The sequence below is a fragment of the Ipomoea nil genome, unplaced genomic scaffold, assembly GCF_001879475.1.
Source record: "Ipomoea nil cultivar Tokyo-kokei standard unplaced genomic scaffold, Asagao_1.1 scaffold0642, whole genome shotgun sequence".
NCBI lineage: Eukaryota > Viridiplantae > Streptophyta > Magnoliopsida > Solanales > Convolvulaceae > Ipomoea > Ipomoea nil.
In genome coordinates, this window is record NW_017617070.1 from 4,187,290 (window position 1) to 4,197,119 (window position 9,830).

Consider the following 9,830-nt stretch of genomic DNA (forward strand, 5'->3'; position numbering starts at 1 on the left):
TACAAAAACACATCTTAGCTAGTTGGGACTAAAGCACTTCAACACCATAACGAACTACATGTGTCCTGCCAAATTAATTAATTTATATTTAGCCATAAAACAAAGCTAATTAATTAATTAATTAATTACCATTTCAAGTTACATTATAGCTCCATGCATGTGATGTCTATAAACTAAATTGTTATAAAATTGATCAATAGCTTTCTAAAAATGTAAACGTAGGTACATGTGGATAGGAAATTGGGAATTATTAAATAAGAAAATAGACATATATATTCATATATGGAAAACAATGAGTTGAAGTTTGTTCACTTAAATAAATTGGCATGAAATGTTCATTGTCATATACCTATTTCTATCTTTCATTGCAAAACATGAGCGAACATGCAAAGAATTTTTACTTGCATCTTATTGTAAGACTTTGTGAGATAACTAACTTTACTTACATCTCCACCACTTTCTTTATCTTGGTTATTACATTGGTCTATTGGTATAGGAAGATTGATTTGTAATTTTAATCACACATGAATATGTTGAGTGCAACACAATAATACTTTGTTCTAATAATAATTGAACATAAATAGTTTTCAAGAGTATGTAGTAATCATATTCAAAAATAATTGTTAATCCATTCGTTGAACATGCACTAAAAGTGCCAGCAAATTATATATTTAATAACAAATTGATCATAAATATAAATATTTTCAATCAATACTATCAGCACAAATTGATTATAAATATAAATATTTTCAATAAATATATAAATATGAGAGAAAGTTCTCCGTGGAGAAACTATCTTCTCTCCCATTCAATTACTATCTCTCCTTTTCTGCTTGATCTGGAGATGCGGCCCTTAAGGTATATAACATATTTAGCCAATAAATTGGATTAAAAATTGTTTATAATCACAATTTCTAGATGTCGAAAATAGCCATTTTAGTGGAAAATTATTTTTAAAAAATAACTCACACACACAATGTGGTATACAAAAACACATCTTAGCTAGTTGGGACTAAAGCACTTCAACACCACAACTGACTACATGTGTGGCCAAATTAATTAATTAAATTTATATTTAGCCATAAAACAAAGATAATTAATTAATTAATTAATTAATTAATTACGATTTCAAGTTACGTTATAGCTGGATGCATGTGATGTCTATAAACCAAATTGTTATAAAATAGACAATTAACTTTAAAAGCGAGCTCATTAATTATTATATATATTATCTTGATTTCTAAATAATTACTTTAATATATATACTTGGAAAATTATAATTTGATATTTTCTTTGCAGTATCTTGACGATGCAAATCCAATTCGATCTTATTAATTTAATGGACTCACAATATCAAACTGTACTGTTGATGGAGAGATTGATATTTTTGGAACATTTAATTAATAAACGTTTGTCAATGCATGTGGAGTTCATCAATAAGTTGTTCACTGCCATTGCAAAATATAGAATGTAAATGTGTGGATAGGGAACTAGCTATAGCTAGGAAAAACAGACAACATTAGTAATTAGTCTAATATATTTAAAATATGATCATTTCATATGTGTTCCACATAAAATACCCAAAATAATCTTAATTACAATTGTATAGTGTTAATTTCAAAATACATCTTACAATCTTACAATAAAAAAAATTATAATAATAATAATTATTATTATTATTTAAAACACTATATCGCTACTAGGTTAATTTTTTATTGAATGAACACAAACCGATAAAACAAACACTACAAGAAAATAGTGAGAATATATATGGATTAAATAAATATTGAAAATGAATAGCGGATAAAATGAATTGAGAAGATATTACTATTAATTTTTTTAAAAAAATACTATTGTCTCTATTACAAAGTAGTATTTGCTCAGTAATCACCTAAAGAGTAAATAGACCACCTCCGAGATTCGGTCATGTGATCTTCCTTCAAAAAGAGACACAAAGACAAATTATTCTGTGGACCCTAGTCCACCTTGCAAGGTGGACTTGGGTCCAAATATACATAATTTATATATTGTATGTTCACATTTTACCTATTGGATGTTCAAAAAATTTATATACTAAATGTTCACAATTTACATACTAAATATTCACAATTTGCATACTGAAATGTTCACAAATTTATATACTCAATGTTCACAATTTACATACTGAATCACAATTTAAATTATGAATATGTAAATTGTGAATCTTCATTAACCTTGAGGGCAGACGAGATAGGCACTCGCCCTGGGCCCATAGCTGGGAGGGGCTCCTAACTTATTTTTTTTTAATTTTTTGATGAACTTAAAAAAATGCTTTCATATAGGGGTGTAAACAAACCGACCAGGCTCGAGTTCGAGCTCGTTAATGGAAGCTCTGCTTGAGCTCGAGCTCGAGTTCGAGCTCGATCTTGAGCTTTTTAGTTGTTATTTTTATATATTACTACGTATAATATAATTATATTATATTATATATTATATACATTATATATTATACGGCTCGCAAGCGGCTCGACGAGCCACGAGCCTAGAATATTCAGGCCCGGCTTGAGCTCGATTATTAAACGAGCCGCTCGAGTTTGGCTCCAGCTCGATTTTGACCGAGTTAAGTCGAGTTTCGACCGAGTGGCTCAGCTCATTTACACCCCTACTTTCATATGCATAGATTTGAATTCATGACTTCAAAAGTATTTTTTAGTTTTAAATCTACTTAACAATTACAACCATATAATATACTTATCTCTGTTGAATTTATTTATAATTACACTTCATATAGGGACCCAAAGTTTGAATGGACACTACTCTAATGCTATTCTAAAATGTTTTTTTTTTAATAAAAAAAATTATATGTTTACAAAAATTCAAAACTGTCATTTAACTATTTTCAATTAACACATACAATCATTTAACTTCATATATTAAAGGGTCCTTATTTTTATTTTGCCCCGGGCTTATAAAATGATTGGACCAGTCCTGTTCGGGTCCATAGCATAACTATTGAACCATAAAAATGTCAATTGAGCACACGGTGCTTGACACTTGAATTGTGAAATCAAACATTCACCTTTGTAATATAATTATTATTAAAACATAAATTTGGTTTATATATATATATATATATATATATATATATATATATATATATATATATATATATTATATTACGTACAATGTATGTAGTGAATTGAATTATAATGATTTTTTTTTTGAAAGAAAATTATAATGATTAGGGAAAATTGTAATTTATGTCCCTGCATGATATGCCAATTATCAATGTCACCCCTGAATTATTAGTGGCGTAAATGTTGTCCCTCAATTTTCAAAATGGTACATATATTGCCCCTCCCGCACTGTATGGGAGGGAAAATATATGTAACGTTTTGAAAATTGAGGGGCAACATTTACACAATGGAGGGGCAATATATGTATTGTTTTGAAAATTGAGAGCCAACATTTACACCACTAATAATTCAGGGGTGACATTGATAATTGACATATTATACAGGGGCATAAATTACAATTTTCCCTAATGATTATTAGTATCCCAATTTCGATGCTTATGTAATGGTGGGCAATCAAGAGCTCACTACTGCCATTGTAGAATATAAAAATGTAAATGTAGTTACAGATGTGGATATGAAATTAGGTATTAGTAAATAAGAAAATAGACATATTCATTTATGGAAAATAATGAATTGAAGTTTGTTCAATTAAAACAAATTGGCACGAAATGTTCTTTGTCATATACCTATTTCTATCTTTCATTGCAAAACAAGAGCAAACATGCAATATAATATGCTATTAAAGAAAATTATCAAAGATTCAAAGAATTTTTACACCTTTTAATACGTCATTGACTCATTGTAAGACTGAGATAACTTACTTTACTTGTATTTCCACCATTTTCTTTACCTTTGTTATTACACTGGTCTGATCTATTGGTATAGAAGGATTGATTTGAAATTTTAATCAATCATGAATGTGTTGAATGCAACAGAGCGATATTTTGTTCTAACAATAATTGAACATATATATTTCTCGAGAGTAATCATATTGGAAAAATATTGTTAATCCATTCGTTGAACATTCCTACAAATTAAATATTTAATAACAAATTGTTCATAAATATAAATATTTTTAATATATATATATGTGTGTGTGTTAAGGTGCGTGGGGTTGTGCTTAATGTGAGTTGTTAAAACTTAAGGTGCGTGAATTTTGTGTTTAAGGTGCGTGGGTTTTGTGCTTAAAGTGCGTGAGTTTTGTGCTTAAGGTGCGTGAGTTTTGTGTTTAAGGTGCGTGGATTTGTGCTTAACGTGAGTAGTTGTTGAAACTTAAAGGTGCGTGTGTTTTGTGCTTAAGGTGCGTGAGTTTTGTGCTTAAGGTGCGTGGGGTTTGTGCTTAAGGTGCGTGTGTTTTGTACTTAAGGTGCGTGAGTTTGCATTCTTAAGGTGTTTTTTTTTGTGTACTTATGTGTGTGTGTGTTTTGTACTTAAAGTGCCTCAGTTTAATGCTTAATATGCATACAGCCGCACAACCGCACGGGAAGCTCTCCCCGCACCTGATCCCTTCCCTATGTGTGTGTGTGTGTGTGTGTGTTTAGGATCAGCTGCACATGCCACTTCCCGTGTGAAAATGCGGTATGTGCACTTGAAAGTTCACAATCATGCACTTGAAGGTAAAAATATGTGCACTTGAAGGCAAAAACATTGCATTCGAAGGCAAATAGATGTGCAATTGATGGAATTTATGGTACCAAAAAGGGAGGTTATTCAACTTAAGTGTTTTTAAACCAATTACCCATACAAATCGTTTGTAAATCTCATAAATTTTATTAAAAACTTAGTTATATATTATTGAAAAAATGCACAAGATATAACAAATACTACCCAAAATTGTGCACTTGAAAGCAAAGAATCATGCACTTGGAGGCATAAAAATGTGCACTTGAAGGTAAAAAAAATCTACAGTGAAGGAAAAAATTGTTCGCTTGAATGCTAAGTTTTTTTTTTTTTTTTTTACACAATACTAAAACACACATACACTTTTAGGCATTAAATTGAGCACTTGAAAGGATAAAGAGGATCACAAGAAATCAAGGGAGAAAAAAGGACACTAAAAGGAAAAATTTGAAGGAAATTAATTATGCACTCTTAGAAAGGAAAACATGCACTTGATGGCTATAAAATGTGCATTTGAAGGCCAAATATTTTCACTCAAAGGCACAAAGATGTGCACTCAAAGAAGAAACTAAGTACTAAAATAAAAATGATGCACTCGAAGAAAGGAAAAATGTGCACTCGGATACAAAAGACAAGCTGACTTATTTACTCAAAATTGCAAATATGCTACCGCACATTTTTAATTAAAATTCAATTTGGACTGTTGATTTGGATTGCATCTACGGCTGAAAATTGTCCGCATTTTTTACCTGTTGAGACTATTTTATGTGATTATATATATATATATATATATATATATATATATATATATATATATATATATATATATATATATATCACTACAAGAAATTTCACATTTAGTGAAAACAGAATTTGTCACTGAAACTATCATTTTTGATCACTATTGAATTTAGTGACCAATTTTTGAAGTCGTCACATGTCGTCACTATATCCTCCGTCACTATTGTAGTAGTGACGACTTTTGAAAAGTTGTCACAATTACTCACTACTTTTGTGACAATATTTACTTACACTAAAAGTAATATTTGAGTGATGATGATAGTTGTCACAATAAATGTATAATTTGAGACCAAATATGTTATTACAAAAAATTGATCTAGTGACAACACTTTAAGGTGGTAACTAATAAATTAGGCTGAACTCGGGGCCAACCCGGTCGACCACCACCCTGTCCCGAGACTAGACATGGCTCGACCTACGCCCAACCTATTTGGATCGATTCGAACCTGTGACCTCAACTCTAATACTAATTGATAGATTTTAGCGTTCCACTATGCATATTTCCCAGTAAGTCACCCACCTTGTAAGTCAAGCACGCTTAACCTTGAAGTTCTTTGGTTATCTGTTGTCATATCATTCTTAAAGTCAATTAGTGATAAGTATGGACTTTTTAACATTTGTATTAGAATGAATTGAAACAATTGACTTGTGGAATTATTTGTTAGATAGCTTCCGTAAATGATAATGAACTTATATGTCACAAAAAGAAAGTAAAAAAATGAGCGATTATAAAATGTTTTTAATGTATTCTCAAAAAATAAAATGTATTTAATTTTCACAATTACATGCATTTTTTTAAGAATCACTAACTAGTTGCATTTTAATTGACCATATTATTTAATATTTAGTTCACAACAAATTACTTTGGCACCAACTTGAATGCAATTTTAGTGGCAAATATTAATTACAACATAACTTCACACAAATATTATTCTATTTAATTATAGTGACAATATCATTATAACAAATAATTACTCGCACAATTATTATAACATTAGTGACAAAACTTGAATTCAACACAATTATTGTTACAATTTGGTACTTTTTGTTAGGAAATAATAGAACGTCACAAATTAAATATTTCTCACAATCGTATCTTATATCTAATTGTATTTTTATTGACAAAAAGAATTGTCACAGATATATAAAACAGAGTGACCAACAACTATTTGTCACAAAAAGTACCAAAATTTGTGTGCCACACTATATTTTGTCACAATTACTTTCGTTCCCCCTATAATAATAATGCCGCCAAAACACACATACATTTAGTGACATCAAATAGTGACAACTTAGGTTACGACACTATCATTCTAGTAATAGTGACAACTTATTGGTAACAAATACTTAGTTGTCACAATTACCATACTATCTGTGACCAAAAAAATAGTTGTCACACTTATAATAAGCAATAGTGTTGAACTATTTTTTAGTCACAAAAAGGGTATTATTTGTAACTAAATTACGAAGTGTCACAAAAAATTTGTCACTAAATGTCTTAATTCTTGTAGTGTATATATATATATATATATATATATATATATATAACATGAGAACTGTGGACAACTTTGGTCTATCGATCTTGGATACATGCATGTGATTTTTAATTTTTTTTTTCAAATTTATTCACCATTTTATTTACATACGAGTGCTTTATTAATTTTGGTTTGTGTTTTGAAGGTTGGAATAATTATACAAGGATGTTAAATCTTTTATGCTTGATTTTAAGAGTTGAATTTATTATAAATTAAGATTTTTTTACTAATATACTCTCTTTTGTGTGAGGTTCTTTTTCTATCTTATTTTGAGTTTTTCTTCTTCTACGTTTTTTTCTAGCCATGGAATCAAATTGATTTTTGTGTTTTTTTTAATTATATACCTTTTGAGTATAATATTATCTATATTTGTGATTGACATATGTATAATTTTCGCAGGCAATGTACTAGTGGGCACTGTGGCCTCCGTAAGTATGCATTTGCACGGTTGGTTTCTCTCGGCTAGGTTTTCATCATATGTATGCACCTTGTAGTGGACTAGTGTGCACTTTGTGTTCATATGATCTGTGAGTGCATTGTAAACTTAGCGTGTGTGTAGTATTATACATATGCGTACGCATTTTCTTGTGATATTATTTGCATTTAATGATGTATTTGTGCACTAATCACGTATGTCAATCAATTAGGGTTTTTGATCTGTCTTCCTTATTGGTAGTGGTGATGCATGATGTATATGTGTATTTTAATGTGAACGTGTATACAATGCAATGTATAAGTGTGACATGTGTACACTATAGTAGATATACATATGCATTTGTTTGTAGTGTTATTTGTATCTAATTATGTGTTTGTACACTAGTCAAGTATGTGAATTTACTGAATTTTTTATTCTTGCTTTCCTTGCTAATGGTGTAAATGTGCATTTCAATGTGAATGTGTGCGCATCTATTCCTCATAATTCCCTCCTTGCAACCAAACGTGAAACGCCCCATTATAAGGCTCAAATTCCATTAAAATAGCGCCCAAGATGCAAAGTTATAATTTAATTTCAAATTACAGAATATGTGAAGCTGTTTAAAAACTGAACTTCATATTCAATTTTTTTTTGGAATAAATTGTCATTGTATAGTTATTACAAATTATGTTCTATTCCTAGAAAATCCTGTAGTATTCTTACGTTAATACACTCAATATTTTTACTACAATTATCGCTTTTACTATTTTACCCCTTTAATTTATGCGAGCTTAGATGGTCTGTACAATGGTCACGCACCCATGAAAACCACCTTTAATGTGAAAACGTGATAACTAATCTAAACTATTAAATCAGAATGATGCACGAATGTGATTAACATGAATGAATCACATGGATTAAGGAAACAAATTCCTTTAAAATGTTAAAAAAATATAGAGATAAATCAGTCTTATTATAAGCTGTACATAACGTCGTGCATTCATATACCGAATGTCATGCATCGATAACTCTCTGGTTGTGCATTTAAACACTGCCAAAAAATCCTACGATCCATCACGCTAAGTGCACTAATGCACATCTCACCAACCTACGATGCACAACTTACAACACTGAGTTGCACAACCAGCACACCCGAATGCATAACTGTACTATCCAGACGTGTATATATACACCAACATCTAAATATAGTCAATATTAATATTATACTTAAAAAAAACGAGCAAAAGAATACAAAATACAGGTCGATTTTCATGAACGAACACTCAATCAATGATGAAGAAGTCACGGCTCTAAATTGCAACGGTGATATTTCAAAAAAATAAGAAACAAATTTGGCCAAAGATTACACCTGTGCTCATAAACCTTCTGTTTGGATCCTGTGGTTTCCTGGCCTGCCGCTATCCTAGCTTAGCTTGCAAGAAATTCTTTGCCTCAGGATTTCAAATGGAGAAGAAGTTGTTTGATTCCAGACCTTATTATTTCTGGCCTGCCACAAACTCCAACAAATTAAACCATCATAATTTCACAGAAAGTTTAACTCCAGCCAATGTTGAAAGGATCCAAATAAGTCTGAAATAGGAATTTTCATGATCAGATCACAATCTCTTTGATTAAACAGATCTACCAAGATTTCAGTATCCCAGTAAACCAGCCTCAAATAACCACATTAGTGTATGTTGTTCAATTTGGTGATGGAAGTATAAAACAGTGCTGCCATATCAAATTATCACTCAAAATACATAATTGTGAAATTGTAAAAAATGTCCCTCTATAATATGTCAATTATCAATGTCACCCCTGAATTATGAGTGGTGTAAATGTTGCCCCTCAATTATCAAAATGGTGCACATATAGCCCCTCCCGTAACGGACCTGTGGTTCCCCACCGTTGTCCATCGCTGGTACTTCGAATCGAGGGAGGGAAAAAACAACTAAATTACATATTTAGTTCGACTTAACAGTGTCGTACACTAACGGGGGAACCACATGTCCGTTACGGGAGGGGCTATATGTGCACCGTTTTGATAATTGAGGGGCAACATTTACACCACTCATAATTCAAGGGTGACATTGATAATTGGCATATTATAGAGGGGCACTTTTTACAATTTTCCCAATTATAAATTAACCATTAGGCACAAAATTCATACAGTACCAAAGTTCCATCCAGATTTGGAGCAGGAAATGTAGTAATGAGCTTCTAAGTCTTCTACTAACCTGGCTAATCACTACATAGCTAAAACAAACATTGAAACAGAAGCTTCCTGCATCTTTGATTCTTTTTCTTCTAGACTAGAAATGGATCAGGAAGCACAATACATTATTATGTACACAACTAAATCATATAATCTAAAGGTCAGGTATGCCTCAAACAGGTTAGAGG